A 20493-nucleotide genomic window follows, 5' to 3' on the forward strand; every position below is an offset into this window, starting at 1 on the left:
GGTGGCGCGGACCGGCGGAGACAACCGGCAATTTTATCAACAAAGATAGGAGTCCCAAACGCGCTCTCGGAGTCAAGAAATCACCAGGGAAACGGGAGGTCACTTAGACACAGGTAGGTTTATTAACGTCATAAACCTGCTGCAACGCGTTTCACCCGCGAACGGGCTTGTTCACACAGCGTGTTCAAAGCAAATGCCACATTACATACTGATTCGTATAGACATAGTTGTCATAGAGAGAGGACTTCGTGACTCCCACTCAAAGGTACATGTATCAACAAATTGAGTTGCACACAGCGCCATATTGCACTCTGTTAGTACTGCTGGTCAGTATTGTTAAATAAACATTGAATGCATTTCAGTCTTAGCAATTCGTAATTGTACCCAGTGAAAACCGGTACTCTAAATAGTAATACAATAGTGTGACAAGGTAAAGCGATAAAGTAAGAATGACACGAAATCTTAAATTCATGGTCAAAAATCGCGTAATTATTCGTGAGGTTAAGTGTTAAATTGTCCTCCGCTATGTGTCATTGCCCGTGTGGGATCTATTGTGGCACCTTGAAATCAAGCAAAGTTACTTTTACTTTGTACAAATAAAACTTTATACAGCCTCGTGGTCAAAACACAATCTATTGAATTCGCCTAATAGTGGCAAGAGGCTGCCTATTGTAAATACGCTTTGCCGCCCCTTACACACGCATATCCATGGGATGTAAAAGATTATACTAGGGGGCGCTGACCCAACATTGTAAATATGACGATGTAAAAATAATAACATGTAAGACCAAAGGAGTGTAATGTTCGCCCAATAGTGGCACAACACAGACTCTATCTATTCAGTCATATACGTATATTCCTCCGTTTGAGAAACCTGGCGCATGCCTCAAGGCCTTGTTCATGGTCAATCACAAGCACCATTTGCACATGGGGTGGGGAGAGTGTGGATACTTTTTTTTTTTTTTAATTTTTACCGTACGCGTACGGTAAGCGTAATCGGCGATTTTTCGAAAAAAAAAAAAAAAAATTTTTTGGCCTTGTGGGTTGTTTGGGGGCCCGTATATCATTGCTGGGTGATTATTATCTCAATATACTGCCCCTTTACACATTTTTGGGCTTCATTTATGCTGCCCCACTCAGAGTGCGAGAGAGAAAAAGGCGGCCGCCGCTTCCTGGTTTCGGCCGATTCGAATGTTTACTAAGATCTAAGAGCCAATCAGAATCGCGCTCGCGCACGTCACCGTACGCGTACGGTAAGCGCACCGTAAGCGCACCGTAAGCTGGCTCAGATATATATATTGATTTAAAGTCTATTTTCTCAGAATCTACTGAACAGATTTACACCAAACCTACAAAAGGCACTTCCTTGACCTGAGGACTACCTCTCTGCCAAATTTCAAGTAATTCTGTTCAGCCGTTCGGGCTGTAGCTGTGTCTAAAGGTCCTATGGAAAAATGCATGGGAAAAACGCGTTTTGGGACCCCCCTTTTATCTCAGCCCCCGCTTGACGAATCCCCCCGAGACTTTCAGGGTAGGAGCGAGCGTAGCGCCCCACCTATTTTGAAAAATTTGCGAGGATTCGTCGACCGGCGCAAAAGTTATTCAAAATAGAATGTAGCGGATTTCCTATGGAAACGTGGTCCTAACTATAACTACCTACTGGCGACCGCCAGTAGGTAATATATATATATATATATATATATATATATATATATCTACTGGCGGTCGCCAGTAGATAGTTATAGTTAGGATCGTGTTTCCATAGGAAATCTCAAAATTCTATTTTGAATAACTTTGGCGCCGGTTGACCAATCCTCGCGAAATTTTCAAAACTAATGGGGAGCTCCGTTCAGCTCCTACCCTGAAAGTCTCGGGGTGATACGTCAAACGGGGGCCGAGAAAAAAGGGGGGTCACAAAACGCGTTTTCCCCATGCATTTTCCCATAGGACCTTTAGTCGAAGGTACAGCCTGAACGGCTGAACAGAAATATTTGAAATTTGGCAGAGAGGTAGTCCTCAGGTCAGGGAAGTGCCTTTTGCAGGTCTGGTGTAAATCTGTTCAGTATTTCCTGAGAAAATAGCATTTAAAAGCATATAAATATCTATACGCGCGCACCGTGCGCGCACGGTGAAAGACCTTTAAAAAGAAAAAATATTAATAAATACATAACTTGGCATTTTAAAAAATGTACAAATTCACTTAAAAAACCATAGGTTTCACACACGTTATAGTTAGGAATTAGCATTTAAAAAACCTTGCAAATTCACTTAAAAAACCATAGGTTTCACACAGGTTATAGTTAGGTGGACATTTTCCTCGTAAAAAAACAATGAAATTCCCCCGTTATAGTTAATTCAGATAACTATAACTCGCGCGACCGCCACTCTATCACAAGGATGATGTCATCAGTGATGTCATGAGTGATGCCCCTGACCATGTCATGAGTGATGTAATATGTGACGTCATGAGCAGTGGATTGCGGGCGTGCGAGTTATAGTTATCTGAACTAACTATAACGGGGGAATTTCATTGGTTTTTTACGAGGGAAATGTCTACCTAACTATAACCTGTGTGAAACCTATGGTTTTTTAAGTGAATATATATATATATATATATATATATATATATATATATATATATATATATATATATATATATATTTTATTAGCATGGGATGACACCCCAAAATTCTTACCCATATTGTGAATAAACTCGCCCAGTGCCATTTTGATTACTGAAATTCTTTTTTAAAGCTTAGAAACGTGTTATGGAAGAAAATCCACTGCCAAACCTTGATACTGGAAACCATAAATCGTGTGTGACTAAAATATACCCTAAAACTCCAAACTTGTAGAATTACTGCTACGAACTGCACATCTCCTCCAGCCCTCTCTTTAAAAAATAAACGCTGGCACAGAAATTGGAACAGGTGTATGGAAGCATAAACACACCTGGAACATTTTCCAAGAAGGCAGTGTGACTTCTGAAATTGACAGTGACGGTTTTATCTCTCTGCATAGTCTTGAGCCCTTAAAAGGAATCAATATAGCTCCTTCTGCCTGGCTCGCTAAGCAGAACCCTAAGTACTCATAGCATGTGCTTGTAAACCTTTCGAACATTCGCAGCGCTACACGCAAGTACAGGAGCTCCGTGTGAGCTGTCCGCTGCTGCTGGGGTGAAGCCAACTGTGGTAATGCGCTGTCGCGCAGTCTCGGTTACCTGCGTGGTGTTATGATGATGCCACGTGTGTCGATGACACCTGCACTGATGGCACCGTCCCCCTCATACATTTCCTGCCGTGCCCCACCTCAGACCCTCAATTATTCATGCGGAATGAGCCGGCGGGGAGGCCGGATACCGGCGGCCTCGTGTTACTGAGGCGCACCAAGTACTCAAGAAGCCGCTGGGCGCGAGTGGCAGAGGGCAAGGGCTGGGGGCAGCCGAGCCTGTGCCCGGGAGTGAAAGTGAGCGGGAGCTGCCCGCTCCTCCCCTCCTCCTCCTTCCAAGCCGGCCCCGGCTCCGGTGACAAGCAGAGGGCGGGCACGGGAGGAGCTCCGACGGCTACTCCGGGCTTGTAAATAATAAAGCGTCCGCGCTGGAGGCTGCGGCGGCACTGGCAGCTCCTGTGCCCGGGGAGAGCAGAGGCGGCGGCACTGCAGCCACTCCAGGGGTGGGAGCGCGAGGCAGCGTGAGCACCGCCCCGGCAGCGCCTCCTCAGCTCACCTGACAGCTCCGGCTCACAGAGGCACAACTTGTGCGTCCCGGGCAGCCCGCGAGCCTCTCCTATCCGCGCGCAAGCCGCGCCGGGACCCGCCGCCAGGGGGCGCTTAGCTGGGGACTGGAGTGCAGAGACCGATCCGACAACGGAGCCGAAGAGCAGAGACCCCCGAAGGTAAGGCGGCGCCGGTGAAGGGTTCGCCCAGGGCGGCGGGGTCTTGCAGGGGCGGGCGCCCGGCTCGCAGGAATGTGCTGGACGAGCGAGGAGAGGGCAGGCGGAACCTGGCGCCCCAGACTCACACCGCAGAAGGGTGAACTCTGACTCCAGAAGCCACCCTGAATAGATGAATGAAGCAAAGCGCATAGTACTGGAAGCGGTACCCTGTAAAAGAGATACAACTTAGCCAGAATGACTGTAAAATGCAGAATAATGAAAACTAGAGTTGGTTCCGGCGTAGATAAAAGATTCAAATTTAACCCTTTTCTTTTAATACGAGAGGGAGACTTTGGCAGTTGGAATGCTACACTGGAAGCAAGCGCAATATGCCGATACCCACACACCTGTGACTACTACTTACGGTTATTGTGCTATTATTACAACTGATACACGCGACAGTGAGATTCTTTGTATTATTATTCCCCTATAACAACGATAACAATTACAAAACTACTGATGATGTAGGTAACGGTGATGGTGATATCCAAGGCACTATGGGAGGCTGTCATTGAAGCACTGCTTTCTTGCAGAGTGGACTCGCGGTGGCAGCTCGCGCTGGTGCTAAGAGCACTAAACTCCCAAATGGTCAGGGGCATCTTAAGGACTTTGGGGGCCCTGGGCCAAACGAATTTTGGGGGGCCCTTTTCGGAACAGCATTCAATTTATGATCCAATTTCAGCTGATTCATGCCTTCTTTGGCCAGGTCACTGACAGTGCACAGGCACACTCGTCCAAATTCTAAATGTGTCTACATCTAATATTCGAGGACCAAGTGTGTTTTCAATATTGTAATACAGCAGCGGCTCACTAATATTACTGCAAATATTCTCCCATTTCTCATATGTGAGGTCCAGTTTTATCTAAAAGAACTTTTTTTATGGATGTTGCAGGAATCAAAAACAAAACTTTATCTGCAAAATGCCTGTAATAGAGTCTGACACTTCAACCACATTAAAAAGAAATTAAGGGAAAACGGTATTAAAGCAATATGTTTAAGAATTATTTAAGGTCATCAGGGCAAGACTCTGCAGAACTGAGCTGGCTCGGGGAGGGGGGGGGGGCGGGGGGCTGGGCCAGAACCCACTTTGCCCATGCCGTAAAACATCTCTGGTTCTCCTACCTTGTTCGGTTTTTTCACTTGTATCGCACTAACTGCGCCCCACCTTCCCTAACTACTTAAGAAAACAGACTCGGTAAAAACGTGCAGAAAGCTGCTGGGAGTTGATGTAACTTCTTGCACGGCCGTCAATCACTCTGACTGTAGGCTGTGGCCGCAGTGACTCAGGCCTGACCTTGTCCGGGCAGCCACTGAACCTCAAGAGCCCGGAGGATGAAGGGGTGGGTGGCGGGGAGTTTCACGGTCAGCCAGCCTTCCTCCAACCTGCTCTCATTGTTCGCCAGCAGCAGGTCTTAGCCTTCGCGGTAAAGTACCGTAGAAGTGCCTGCAACGACACCCACCAGGAAGGACGGCGGCGTCTACCTGTGTGTGCGTTCCCCGCTCTCCCACCCAGCCCCTGGCCGAGGGCTCCCTCCCTGAGCTCCCCTGTGCCGCTCTCAGCGGCCCTACACTATGGGCAGCACGGGGCTGCAGCCAGCCGGCTGCCTGCACCCTTCCCCTTGAAACTGGATCCCGCCTCAGCCCATGTGTCACCCGGGAGAGCACATGTTCGCCTCAATTGGTCTGGAAAAGGCCGGAGCTTTCCCAGGGCTACCCTGACCCGCGCATGTAGGAGCCGGGGCAGAAAGAACGCGCTGCCTTCTTCATTTACACTTACGTATTCCATTTATTTTACGGCTCCATCATTTGTGAAGCGTTTCCCCTTTGAACCATAGAGTCGGAATAAAACACATTAGTTAAATATTTATTTAATTTGCTTTCGGTCTCACCAACACCTACGCTTCCAACGTATCTGTCAAACTATACTTGCCTCAGGCTTTGACTGACTCATCCCCCCACCCCACCTCCTCCAAGTCTTATTCTCTCGACTACAGATACTGTATGTGCAGTATTCGGGAGGGCATGCAGGGACAGAGTGCACAACCCTTCCTTGAACAAACTCAGACCTGACACCTGTCTCAGGCAGCACCCGGCCTGCAGCCTGCCCTCGGGAATAAGACTGACAGGCCATACCATCGAGCCCAGTCAGTGGAGGAGGGGGGGGGGGGCGGGGGGGGGGGGGGCTATGGAAGGTGGCATGTGCGCTAATGTAGCGACGGAATTGGGGCCCTCTATCCCTATTTGGGACAGCAACAACAAGATATATATAGATATATATAAGCCATGATTGGGCTACCGTGAAAATATTCTGCTCCAAGTTGCCCATTCAGCGAAGCGCACTCTAGATGCAATTTATCTCCTCAGGCCTCAACACACAGTGGGATGTAGCCGACGCGTTTCGGATAATATTCCTTCTTCATAGGCTGGTTTACCAAGTTCACAGCGTTTCTTGCCACACCTTAATACCACTTTCTGCCTTCTGATAGGCTGATAGGCTTGCTCCAATGAGCTTTCTCCAAGGACTTATGGGAGTTGTAGTGCAGTTCATTCTACCCAAATGGGTGCTGTGTGCATAGGGTCCCCAAATCAAACCCTCAAATGGGCCCCATCGTGTGCTGGGTCTCTATTGCTGGGTATTGCTTCTCCCAGGGTGCCTGACGTGATTCCAAGCCCCTCAAACCGCTGTTATGATGCGGTGGTGCGCATTCCACGGCTGGGCTGCCGTGAAAACATGATGCTCCGAGTTGCCCACAAGCGACGCGCACTCTGGATGCGATGAATCTCGCTTCCCCCAAGGAGCCAGACGTGATTTCAAGCCCCACGGCCCGCTTGCATGTGCGGTGTTGCGCTGTCCACGGTTGGGCTACCGTGAAAATATTCTGCTCCAAGTTGCCCATTCAGCGAAGCGCACTCTAGATGCAATTTATCTCCTCAGGCCTCAACACACAGTGGGATGTAGCCGACGCGTTTCGGATAATATTCCTTCTTCATAGGCTGGTTTACCAAGTTCACTATAGATATATATGCCACTATATATATATATATACATAGTGGCTTATTCCGCTCCACCAGCCACTCATCTACACCACATATCCGACACCATCAGAGACAGGGCTGGGTTGGCCACATTGGGCAAAGGTAAAATCACCGGTGGGCGAATGGATGGAAGGTTCATCAGGTATCCAGCCTGAAACAAGCCCTGGGGAAATTAAGGCACTGTATACATTTCCCCTCCCTGCCTTACATCCTCCAGGAGACAGCTGGACTGACTGACTCCACTCACCAGGGACACCATGGAACTGATATGAATTGATTTCCTGGCCTGCTTTAAGTTCCCGGTCACCCACCATAGAGAAACACATGCCGTCTTCGCACGGTTTTCTTACCCAGAACATGCGTCTCTGCAAGCAGAGCAACACAGTAGGAAGCCCCTGGATTTACAATCCCCATTTGACATGTATGCTTAGAGCTGTATGCACATTTATAAGAGGATTTTAAATAAATCAAGACCCTCTCGCTCAAACAGCGCAAGTGGCTGCCAGCTCCTTTCGTGGAGATATATATCAGACAGCTGCTCCTAAGAAAAACTTGAGGCAGCTGAATGTATTATTTTTATTTTTGTTTTATGAAATGAAGCTCTGGGTATCTGACATATGTGAGGTCTCACAGCACAGTGCTGATTATCTCAGAGCTCTGTCAGAGAGAACATCCACTTTTGGTGGCAGAGTGAGCGAGGGAACAGACCACAACTCTTTAATCACAGTTGCAGCATGGCTCTTTAAAGCGTGGTCAAAACCAGGCCACCAAGCACATTTAGGGGCATCATAGGGCATCCTGCCTTGAGCCTGTGGGATCAATGTGCTAACGATGACGCTACACTTTCTGGTGCGGATTTGAAGATCTTATGCAAACACGCGTGTTTCTCATCCACAAATTTGTTTTGCACACCTTCAGTAGGTTCTTGTGTCGTGCAATGTCTCGTAAATTAACTCTTTGTTGTTTAGCACCTCTTATCCGCTGTAGCTTTTTATACTTTTAACAAAAGTAAAAATTAAAATGTGTGGGCAGGCGGAGGTTATGGAAGGAAAGGGGGTAACAGTGCTCAACCTCCCAAAGGCCCTCTAGCCTCTTTGTGGGGCAGAAGACCCACCGCTGCTGGTGATATTGGATCAATCGCCGCAATTCAGTTTAGGAAAGAGCATGGAATATTGTTGGTTGTGGCTGGTTTGCATCGTTACTTCTTAACAGAATATGGTGACGATTTGCTTCTTTTTCGATCCTAGTCCTTACCCTAACCAACGTTTTCCTTGTTCCTCAGAGTGGTTTCATGAGTAGTCCAAGGCAGTGGTTTCTGTGCTTCTATTAGTATTGAGGTCCTTACTTCTCCAGTTTCGACCACTAACTGGGTCATTGCCCTTGTTATGTTAACAGAGATCCATATAGTGCTATTTGTATGGCCCTACAGCGCTGTCTGGCTTGCGGACCCTCTGCGCCCTATTTCTTACGTGATAGATGTATTAGTGGACCACTTGTCTCTGACGCCTTCACCTCTCGGGATCTTTTATCTTTCCTTTGAGTGGGCGCTGATGTGAAGGACAGAGGAGAACATGAAGTGGCATGGGGTTTTAAAATAGTTCCCAAAAAGATCACTGGCTGCCTGCAATTAGGGGCCACTGTGGCCACAGCTGGTGCTTTCTGCAATTATGGCGATAGACCTCAATTCTCCTGTCTTTATTATTTCACCCCAACACTGGGGTATGTGCATGAGGGCGCTATGATAGTCTCACTTGCAAACACATAATAGTCAATTATCAGAATAAAATGCACCCATATTGGGGCAGCATGGGGGTAGGGCCTTTGAAATGCATAAACAGTGGTATGAGAACTAACGCATAGGCACCTACTAGAGGCCAGGTATTTACACCTGTGGTCACTACAAAGCCTCTGCAGTATACAGTTCACATACGCAAGCCATTGGCTAATAGTATTGCATGTGTAAAGGAATAACGGGTGGCGTGCCCTGCCCAGCAACCTCCATCTTTTCTACAAAAATGTATAAATCGCACATTTCATCATGCTCGTCTCATAATGCTTAGGAGATGCATGTATTACATTTCATCACTTAGCACCTTTTCACAAATCAACTGTTGAAGCACTCATGATTTGTCTCATTGTAGAATGCGTGTCTCCCATGTATCCAGGGCCATTGGAATTATGCGGCAGGGGAGGGCCAAATTAGGTGGCAGATGAGTAAATTATGCGGTATCATGTGGCACATTTTGGGATACTATTACTTCATTGTTTTGTCATTTTTTAAACTTGTTAACACTGTCTGTGCATTCGTTGCAACTCATTAGTACCAGTTTAACACCCAAACACAGCAATAAGCTACAGAAAGGTGACCAGTCAACCCTTGCAAATGGCCGTTCACTGAGCTGCAACACGTGTTTGCTGCGTTTTTATTAACTTTTGAACTGTTTGAGGTAGAAACATTTTTTTTGTTAAAATCTGAAGATTATGCAGCAGATGATGGATTGTGTGGCAAATGTTTAGTAAGCGATATTCGCCGCAGCTACACAATCGCATGATTCCAGTGGCCCTACATGTATCCAAAAGCAAGCATAGCTATAGTAGCGAGCAAAGGTGCTGTAGGCCCAAATGCAAGCAGATTAAAAGACCACCATTCCCTGTTTTGGAATTGCAAAACAACAATTTTTGGAGTACAAAGGGTCCCTCACACCTGTGGACCCCGGTTCAACTGTACCTGCTGCACTATTGCTAGCTATGCCCACCAGGGCCGGACTGAGAACCAAACCCGGCCCTGGCAAAGTGCTCAGCAGGCTTCCCGGGTGCCGCCGAGCTCTTTGCCGGGGCCGATTTTGTTACAGGGCCGATTTTGCAGCTATGCTGCAAAAACGGCTCTGTAACAAAAACGGCCCCCAGGGGCCCAAAACTGTCCCCCACCCGTGCGGCCCACCGGGGGATTGCCCGGTGCCCGCTACGGCCAGTCCGGCCCTGATGCCCACAGTGGCATAGCAAGCACTTTGGCCGCTCGTGGCGTGGCGGTCCCCATGTTTGCTGCCCTGCTGCGGCCAAATCAAAGACCAGGGGGGGGTGCTGGTAGGATTTTTCTCTTTGCTGCCCCTCGGCGGCCGATTGAATAGCGGGAGGGTGAGGGCGATTGCCGTGCCGAGAACGGCAGTTAAGAGTGGAGGAAGGCTATCGCCCCCAAAACTCGGTCTGCTCGGGGTGGTCCGCTACTACTCTTGCTACGCCACTGTATGGCCATCATTTCTGTCATAATTTAGTGAGCATGACACTAAAGTGGTAAGTATTCTCAAAGTAGGTAGCCAACTAACCTATACATCTTAAAGTTCTGCCCCTATGTGATAAGCTGTAAGGCACTCACCTTTTATCCAAATTATGCAGTTCTACAAGGCATATTTTTTGATTTGTTGCTACATCTACAACACTTCAGTGACTGACCAGACCGCGCCCACACTCAATAAAAAGTGGTGCAATAATGATGTAACCAACTAACTAATAATAGTAAATAAATATATGCAGATACACACAAACTTTCATGCATACAAATCAGTATTTTTTTATACAGCAATTAATACCGTTTGTAATCACTGAAAATAGCAAGTTTTACTATTAGAAAAGTTGATGGTACTCAACTCACACAAAGACACACACACACATGCATACACACATTCATAAGTATGCAGAGCCACACACAACCAGACTCAAATATGCATAGGAGGAGATGTGACAATGTGGCTCGAGCTTCCGCATTTGGAATCTTGGGGGACCCAGGATCAAATCTTGACCAGAGCGGTGGACCCAACCTTGCGTGATTCTGGGCAAATCACATAATCTCCCTGTGCCTAAATGTGTGTTAACTGTATTTTGGTAATGTCCACTTGATGTACACGATCGATTCCCAAGCCCGCATGTAATGTGCAGCGCCTGTTGTTTTCCTCAGTTAGGTTTGTGCTATACAAATACCAGTACATACATATAAATATACATGCACATTTACAAACATACATTTACTCTTCTATAAAATCTACCAATGCTCACACATACATATACATACATTGATTCAAGCACATACAAACATGCGTCCCCCACACACAAATGTATGCCTATACCCATGAAAGAAAGGAAATATATGCATATATATATATATATATGTAGAAATGCTACTAGTAGTGCCAATCATAATAACCAGTTCATATCACACTATTTCTAATTACTGTAAATAGCAGATGTTACTATCACCCAAATTAATGGTACACAATACATGCACACATATAAAAGTCTATACAAACCAACATAAATATACAAATCATTAGTGTCTTTACAGGGTGGCCAAATGGGGTCCTTGCCGCAACCCCATTTATACAGGACACCCTAACCCCCTTGGCCCCACAAACAGAGCTGTTGAATGTGCTGGGAGGATACAGAGCACCGACGCTGCACCTCGCCACACACATTAATGCATTTTAACTATCTTTCTGCTGCCTACTACAAAGTAGTGATTGTCTGAGGCAATACATGTGTCAGTTTAAATCTGACTTTGCATGTATGCGAGTATCACCCTCTCTGGGTATGTCCGCACTCCCCCCACACAAGGACCTACAGTGTCCCAGCTGTGGGCTGCCCAGGACACTGTACAATATCGGTCCCTGGAGGTATGGGGTCCCTGCGGCCTAAGGAGGCTCGGGAGGCTGGCCTGAGCCCAACCCCCTACAAGCCCCTACCTCCGGCAGCACACAGGCATCTGGTATGCACAGCATGTGGTTGGTCTCTCAGGTCCTGGCTGCACTCAAGCAGACCGACTGACTTTGTCAAAGAGTCACAACACCAAAATTGGCGCTATTAACTTAATCAAGGGTTGAGCATATCAATATATATAAAGCTAATCTATCTATCATCTTTGTCCAAAAATCACCTATATTTGTAATTTAATGTATATTTCAGTAATTCACGCAATGCAAAGTTTAAGAACAGTGATTTTTTTTTAAATAATACATTTTTAATTAAAAAAAATTTGACATGTCTGTGAGTCTTTTAACATATTTATTATGATTGCATTTAGTGGGCTGAAAAATGTTAAAAGAAAGACTCAGAGATATGTTTCTATTTTTAAAATAAAATCAACATGTCTCTGAGTCTTTCTTTTTACTTTTTCCAGATCGCAAAATGCAATCATAAAAACAACCACATGTGGGCACTTCAGCTGAAGAGCACAGAGCTCCAGCTAAAAGTGTTTTTGAAAATAAGTTCTCCTGGGGTCATGGATTTAGTGACCCAGGAGCCTAACTGTTCTTTTTAGGTCTCGCCTGACCCAGCGCATGCGCTGTTCTGGCGAGACTTATTGAGAGGGCTCCAAAAAGTGCTACCAGGGCAGCCTAGAGCTACAGTGCATGTGCGCGGCCGCTTTGATGTTTGATCGCGATCACTTTCACTTTTGCAGCTGCACGGCCGTTTGGCATAGCCAATAGGTCTCGCTTTTGGGACCTTATAAGTATTTAGTTATGCAACTGTTGCATGGCTAAACACTTATAAGGTCCCAAAGGCGAGACCTATTGGCTATGCCAATGCTTGTTTAATGTTGCTAGGAGGCTGCTGCACTCCCTGAAGCTTACCACAACATTCAAAACAAAATACTTGGTGATGTCCCTGCCCCTTCGAGGGACATCGCCACGCCCATTAAAAAAATGTAAATAGCCCTCACAGGGCATTATGGGGTGATCCTTCAAAGAGCAGTGAATAATAAATGAGCGGCTGCTGATCCCTTGATTAACCCAATTGGCCCACCTTTTATATTTTGGTGTTCCGACCTTTTAAAGAACTCATTCAGTCTGCTTTACTTAAAATTATACACTTTATATTGTAACACCACACAGTCAGCTATGCAAGCTGACGCAGCGCACAGCCAAACAACATGCGCTACAGGGGGTCGAGCCAGGGCCGGAGTGGCCATAGCGGGCACCGGGCGTTTGCCCGATAGGCCGCTAGGGCAGGGGCCGGTTTTGGCCCCCTGGGCGGCGTTTTTGTTACCGGGGGTCGGCAATATCGGCCCCCTGTAACAAAATCGTCCGAAACCGGCCCTTGCAAACTGCTCGGCTGCACTCACCCCAGGGGGGGCAGCTGAGCAGTTTGCAAGGGTCCGGTTTCTGTTCCAAGTCCGGCCCTGGGTAGAGCATGTACGGATCGCATTGAACCACTTAAAAAAATTGGTGGTCCTGCCTACAGAAGATAATCGGAAAGTGTGTGTGTTTGTATGTGTACACACACACGTGTGTACATGTTCGCTTGAGATTTTTTAAATCTGACATTGTTTTAATGTGTATATATATTTATATAAATGTATATAAATATATATACACACACACACAATCTTACAATGTATATCTATATCAATGTATATATATATACACACACAATCTTACACAAACTCTCGCTCTTTCTCTGTCATTCTTAATAATGTATGCCTTCTGTTCTGTTTTTTGCATCATAAACAGGGTCAGACTGGACAAAAAAAGAGGTCTGGAAATGAAATTAAAGGTGGCCCCCATCAGTGAACTTGATAACTAAAAAATAGCCCACGTTTACAAATCAGGCCCGTTTTGAACTTGTAAAAGACACGCTATATCGGTATTTTGCAGGTTATCTGTGTTTGCTGCAGGCAATGCTTGTAGTAATGTCAGGAAATCAACAGTTAAAAAAACTGTCCCCGCTGGCCATACACGGGCCCACAGACTGCAAAAACAAGACGGTGCACACACTGACGAGGCAGACCGGCCCATCGGGTACTACCTGGTCATAGATGATACAAGGAGCAGCAGAGCTGGGAGTGGGGCGTCAGACTGTCAGACCGAGCTCTGCTCCCCGACCCTCGAACCGGCCCCCTGTCCAGCGTGTAGCAGACCCCTCTCGGTGCCCGCCTCTCTCGGTGCAGCTGCACATTCCACGGGGGAAATGTCAGCATTCCAAGCCCACATCCACGACAGCCGTGGTCCGGGAACGTTACGGCAGCTATCGTGGGCCGCCAGCGCCAGGAAGCCTCTCCTCTCGGAGATACAGAGCGCCGCGTGCGGCTCGGGCATACTCTCGCCAGTCAGCTCCCCTCTCCTACTTCCCTTATTCCTTCCTCCCTTCTCACCTTAACAACGGGCCCGCAAGCGCGGCGAGTAACCAAACTGCGGCATTTTAGCGCTATACAAAGCACGGAAAAACCCCACAGTATGTAAAGTTGCGGTCACTCCATTGCGCCGAGGACCAATTTTATTATTAACCCTCCGTGGAAATCTGATTTTAACCGGAAAAAGTCGGGGGGTGGTGGGGGTTTGGGGGGAGGGTACTGGTATTGTGCATAAGTAACAGTACGGTCTGATCATTTCTGTATGCACAATTACACCTACACCTTGAGTTGTCCGCCTCTATAGTTTATTTTTTCTGATTCACACCTTTACAATCACCAGTGTGGGTGTCCGGCGGTAATAATATAGTTTATTTTCCAGAGTCATCACTCTGGACCTTTCAGAAAAAGTACACTTCAGCATTAGAATGTGCTTTAAAATAGCGAACGACTACCTCGTGCCAGGCCTGTATATCTAAAATACGTTTCATGTAAGGAATTGTGCAAAAGCAGTCCCAAAGATTTAAAAAGCAAAGCAACCGTAGCCTGGTGCCTCGATATGGTCACGTGCATGATGAGGGCGAGGGGGGTGAGTGGGTGCGTTTCTTTAGAAAGGTCTGTATTATGTATTGATCCGTGGACACTTCATTCCATGTCTTACACCACCCCTCAATTGCTGTGCCCCCACCACCATCTCCCCTCCTTCCTCCGTGCCCGCCCTTGTCTCTGGCTGCTGAACCATGGTGCATGTCAGGGAAGATGGTGGATCGGGACCGAGCCCACCCCGCTATCTTCCATGTTGGTTCTCAGCAAACGTCGCCTGCGATTCTTATCACGGTGGATCTCTGGTGTGGCGTCCTTCTGACACCCTCATCCGAACGTGCCTATAGTAAGGAAGTTCAGCTCTTCACTTTGTAAGCACATCACAGTGACCCATTTTATAAACTTCCCCTTACCACTCGGATTGTCTGTCCCTATACATTACCAATGTTTGCAGACACGGGACGAGGCTTAGTAAGGGGAAGAGATTTGTCCACAATCAAACAAGTTAGGTCCGTTGGTGAAACCTGTGATTGTAAATCCAGGTGCTTTCATCCTACAAAAACGGGTTTAGGTTGTAGGGGCCCTTGGACAAACACACAGACTGAAAATATTGGTCCCAAATTGCGCACCAACTTATTGTGACCTGTCTGTAATTTGTCGAATTGGGTCGTGTCACAATGTGCCCAGTTGCAGAGGCCGCAGAACGACCAGTGTTAATAAATGTCAAATAGGCAGTTCGCTATTTGTGACCACTGATTGGCTGCAAACACAGGGATGGTAGTCTGCAAGGAACAGCTGGCCACTATCATTGTATTTGCTTTCCCAAATGGAAAACCTATGTTTTTTAAAGCAGTCTTTCTTCCTAACAGGATCTGGTGCTGCTTTAAAAACACATGTACCCGTTTGGGACCACACTGAGGGAGTCACAAACTATTGAAACATCTCTTTGCGATTCTGAATTAGGAGGGAGCTCCCCTTTCGCAGCCCCTAATAGCAACTTGAAGTGAGTTGGTATACCCTTTTGTGATTTTGCAATGACTTTCCGAATTGCAATAGGGCTTTAATACATTGTGAAACTTCATTTTGCTGTTACAAAGCCAGCGTTTTTGCGAATTGCAGGGTTTAGGACCACAAAATCAAACATATGTGCCTTGATCACATCTCTGCCCTAGATTAATGGTGGCATCTATCCTTTTTTACCAGATGAGACATCTTTCAAGAACACAATAAAGGGTCCCTGGACCCTTCCCTGCAAGGCTATAGACATCTCTTTGACAATAGTGTGCGACTAAATGTCGCGGACCAGCAACTGCAAGAATAGTGAGCGCTGCATGTAACGCACCCTAATAACCTAACGTACCTTTACAAACATTTGCCTGCATCCCTGCAGAATTCAGCTTGTTTTGTCAAAAAGAGGCCACATCAGGAGATGCTACTCCTCACCGACTCTCCTCACCAGGGCCATACTATAACCACACTCCACTACTACCAATCTTTCAGGCCCGCCTGAAATCACTTCCGTCAGTGCCACAGTGCCACACTAGTGGCAACTGCACGCAGAGCAAATGCCAGATAACGTAACATAGCACAACCTAAAATAACGTCAGGAGACATGGGGGCAACATCAGTGTCTTCCTATTAAAGTAGTACATTCACCTTAAACAAGCATTGGCAAAGACAATAAGTCTGGAATGTTTGGATGCATAAATACATCAAACACTCAAACATTATTTAAGATGTTTGCTGCTCTAAAAACCCCATGTATGTATAGTGTTTGGAGATTAGTGACAAACGCTCTGACAGACAGCTACACCACCAAGCCAGACCTAAAAATAGTAATATTGCCAACTGATTTATGTGTTTTAGTCTTTTGGTCGCGCACAGCCATCAGTTAGAAGAATTTGCAATCATCCCAACCACGCTTAAGGCTACCGGTGAAGCCATCGGCAGACCTAACTCATAAAGACAGCCCACCACCAAAAACAATTTGCTGGTACAGGGACATTCCCTTCGGGCTGACACAGTATTGACCCAGCAAAATATCATTAAGCTGGTGATTAAACGCTTAAAGTTTCATTAAATTAACTGCTTTTCAGATTAATTACCTGGATCACAATTTTTCTGTGCCTGGCTGCGGTGTCAGAGCCCTCTAAATAGGGCATCAGGGTGAAGTTTGTTAGTAAGCGAGAACGTTTCTTGCTTACTGGCCCTCCCCACACGTCCCTGGATACATGGTGGGGGCAGGGCTGGACTGGCCGTTGCAGGTACCGGGCGTTTTCCCGGTAGGCTGCCAGGGAGGGGTCCGGTTTTAGGCCCTGGGGGGCCCTTTTTGTTACCGGCGGCCAGCAATATCGGCCCCCTGTAACAAAAACGGACGAAATCGGCCGTATCAACCAGCTCGACCGCAGCCCCCTTCTCACCCCCAGGAGGGCCGGCCGAGCTGTTTTCCAGGGCCGGTTTCTTTTCCCAGTCCGGCCCTGGGTGGGGGCTGAAGCCAGCATGGCTTGGGTGGACTGAAGGTGAGTGATCGCTGATGTTTATTGAACTTCCACTGCCTCAAGTGCATTCATTCGGCTTGATCAACATCCTGGTTTTCGGCCGGAGTCCGCTCCTAATTGAAAACCCGGGTATTCCCTCAGCCCTTAAATAGAAGCCTCCTTCCTGCTGTATATGAAATCCGAATGAGAATTGTAAATGTAAATGGAGGTGTGCTGAGACACTCCCAAGTTAGGTGTGGAGCACTGGTTGCATGTCACAATATTGGGCTCAAGAGACCTATTAACTCCTGAATATCAATTACAAATATAATATGACATGGAAGGTAGTGATGGTTTAACAGGATTGCACATCAATCATGAGAAGTAGATTGATCCAATTTATGACAACACGCTAAAAATCTTGGTGCCACTCAAGGTAACCGAATAAAGACACCCCACTACCACAGATGTCACCACACAAGAGTTCCTAGGAGCTCTTGTGTAAAGCTTAACAAAACCACTGTACCTCAGCACTCTCCAAGTAACTTATAATTTGTCAGGTAATGTTACACAATTACAATTAGATACCTAATGTGATTGCTCACAGGAAACCAATCCATACAATTAGATTGCTGCACAATATCATTTAATGTCAGGTATGACGTTTCATACAAAGGTGCATAACCTTTAGCCAGGGTGTAGTCCAAAAAACAAATATTTCTTGGCAACATTTTTTTTGTTGTCACAAGTAAGTACATGGAGATCAAGATCATACAAACTCCCTGTTGGTAATGATGGAAAAACAGCCGACACGTGTTTCGTTACAACGTAACTTCTTCAAGGCTTTTCGTATGGAAGGTGGTAAATTCAAGAAGAGTTAGTTGGAAACTAGTATCCTATTCTTTATGGAAACGGAAGATAAAAGCAACCCTTGAAAAGGTCGTATGAATCTGTGGCCATTCGTCTGGAGTAACTCCCAATATAGAATTATAGTCTGGAGGGAGTCATTCATTAATGTAAATCCCCCTTAATAACGCGAAGCACCTTTAGAAAGTCCCCATGATTAGGAGAATTCCCCAAGGGCGAGAATCATTATTGGCCAGCGAGTCTCCTAGCGTAGACTCCTAATCTATCTATTAATTAGTAAATCTCCCGCTTCAATTATCCTGAAAAAAGGTCGCAGTAGTATTCATCTAGTGGACTTGTGTATGAAGAAATCAAAGACTATAGTAGGCTTCCCTGGAAACAGCAAAAGCGCCGTATTCTGGTGTCGTGTCCTCAATTTCTACTTAATTGAGTCTTAAAAAGTTGTTATTTATACTTCTGAAATACATAATGAAAATCACAAGTACAAGAACAAAACACTTCAAAGTGTTTTAGGGCTTTCTAAACTATTTCAAAATGATTTTACAACAGAGGCAAAATTGCCATGTTAAACAGAATACAAGACTACATGAATTCAGTGACAGCTTGCATGTACCGAGGGTGGTGAGTCCAGTGCCAACAAATAAAATAAAATAGACTTACCTTCCTCTGCAACTAGACATCCTCCTCCTTCTGTCTTTGATGGCAGGCTCCAACGCGAGACCCAGTCAACTCCCCTAACCAATCCTAGTGCTGCTCTCACCAGCATGAGAGCAGGGCCAGGATTGGAGGGAGCGGCCTCATTCAGCGCTCTCAAGCGCACTGGATACCTGCACTTTCTCTAACCAAGTTGTCTAAATCAGCTAGGTTAGAGTAGGTTAAACTGCGTATGTCTGACTGGCCCTCGCAAGACCGCCTGCCAAAGGGACATGAACATTTTATACTTAAGCCCGCAGGTCCCAGGTGCCACTTGGCAGCAATGACCTCGCCCCCATCCTGACACTCAGTTTGTGACGGGTTGGTTGCTGAAAAATAAAATGGTGGTAAATGAACTTTATCACCATTTTATTTTTCAGCTCTTGCCTGGTGCTTTTCTTAGAGGGCGATGCTCCTCTGCTCAAACGGAGGAGCCGCCCCTGCATAAATTACTGGAATTCTGGTGCCGCTGAGGTGGGCGAGCCACTGAAGGTCTGACCCAGAAGTGCTCTGGCTCAGGCTGCGGTCCTTTTTGACACTCAAGCCAAGCTTCCATGTTTTTTCTGGCTGACACCCACACGCTCACCTCATTCTCGAAGCCCCACCTCCATCCCCACCCCAAAAAGCAGCAGAGGAGGCGCTTGCACCTGCGGTGCACACTGACGTTTTATATTTTCGAATTCCTCTAGAAGTATGTTGAAATAGGCTGAGAGTGAAGATGCCGTGGAGTGCTGTGAAAGGTTTCAAAGATGGACATTCTGCAGTAGAGTTTTCTTACAGCCTGTTGAGTGATTGGAGATTCTGAAAAATCATTAGCATTTAGACCATCCCTGAGCACTTTCACAGTACTCCAGGGTCTTCACAATTAGATTATCTGACCGCTCTCCGCCCCTCCTCCCAACCCCACAGGCTAACAAAAAAAGCCTGCAGTCACATGGGATGGCTTTGTGTGAAAGCATGTGCTCAGCACAGCCCATACTTAATTTGAGCCGGTGAGTGCACGTGGGGCCTACCAGCACTCATTTTTGGGTACCATCACTTATTTTTTAACATCAGACTTTGACCCAGAGCAATAGAGAGAAAATACACAAGAGGGAAAGAAGGAAGAGAAAGATGGAAAAACACAATGGCAAAGAAAAAAGTCGAGATGAAGAAGAACCCGCAACAGTTTGCTGCCTCGTCAAAAGCAAAACATGAAGAAATGGCCTGTGCGTTTCTCAAAAACAGGTGGTACTGGCTACCCATAACATTTCAGCAGGCATCCGTACCTTATGTGCTGATGTATGTACAATGCACCCATTAAGTTCATACCTTAGGGAAATATTACAATCAGCCATATGCAGTTTGCTGAGAGTGATGTTTGCAGCAGTGCTCGGAGCTGCTTGTCGGCATGTGCCCCCTGCCGCTAGGCTCAGGCAACAGAATCTCCTCACCCAGCCTCCATGGTGGTGCTAAGCTGCCACACTGTTACACATGAAGGCAGGGCCGCTGAGAATTGTGGGAACACAGCCGCTCATACAGCGCTCACCACCACATCCTTGATGCTGGGAGGCAGTGGAGTGAGCAAGACAAGGGGGCGGGAAAATCCTTGGTGTTGGCTGTTAGTAGGGTGTACATGGACCAAGGCTGCCAATGAGAATTCTGGGAAGTCACTTTCCAGAATTCAGTGAACTCCTGTGTGCACCCATGGCTGCAGTTAGCTACTGCAGGGGCGCAAAACGCTGCATGGCTTACAGAGAAGGGCATAGCCAGCATGCTTCACACTGCAAGAGACAGTCACCGTAACACCGTAGCAGGTTGTCGTCCTCTTCCTTACCCGTCAGGGTC

General features: G+C 46.7%; 1 protein-coding gene across 8 annotated transcripts in view; it reads left to right on the forward strand.

Annotated features, from left to right (window-relative positions):
* The window catches only part of SLC4A4 (solute carrier family 4 member 4), a 739594-nt gene that overhangs the window by 124541 nt on the left and 594560 nt on the right, over positions 1–20493 (forward strand). For 2 of the 8 annotated variants that reach the window (XM_085641005.1, XM_085641001.1), the window contains exon 1: positions 3091–3893. The exons of 4 other annotated variants lie outside the window; for them this stretch is intronic. The gene's annotated coding sequence lies outside the window, so the exon portion shown is untranslated. Of the gene's footprint in view, positions 1–3090; positions 3894–20493 lie in introns of those variants that run through there. 2 more of the 8 variants (XM_085641006.1, XM_085641003.1) reach the window with 1 other exon arrangement.

The sequence above is a fragment of the Triturus cristatus genome, chromosome 2_2 (assembly GCF_964204655.1).
Source record: "Triturus cristatus chromosome 2_2, aTriCri1.1, whole genome shotgun sequence".
Classification (NCBI taxonomy): Eukaryota; Metazoa; Chordata; class Amphibia; order Caudata; family Salamandridae; genus Triturus; species Triturus cristatus.